The following is a 282-nucleotide window of genomic DNA, read 5'->3' as shown; positions in this document are numbered from 1 at the left end:
ATGGCTCGTGGCGACATCCCAAATTAACCCTAACTTCTCCTCGGGATAGCAAGATCGTAACCACTCCAAGTGCCCGCAGCAATCTTCTTTATCCAACCAATGCTTCGGATGGAAAGTGATCTTACTTGATCCATCCCAGTTAGCGAAACGTCGAGATAATGCTCCATTACGGACACCGGTCATTATAATGAAAGGAGCCAGCAGGCGTGATTGAAACATTACACAGGCGACCATAACTGTACAGCCCTTTTTGTCATCCTCGCCTCTGTTGGATCCGACTCG

Source organism: Plasmopara halstedii (genome assembly GCF_900000015.1).
Source record: "Plasmopara halstedii genome assembly, contig: Scaffold_289, whole genome shotgun sequence".
Lineage (NCBI taxonomy): Eukaryota > Oomycota > Peronosporomycetes > Peronosporales > Peronosporaceae > Plasmopara > Plasmopara halstedii.
The sequence above is the reverse complement of the archived record's forward strand: the minus strand, read 5'-3'. Positions refer to the sequence as shown.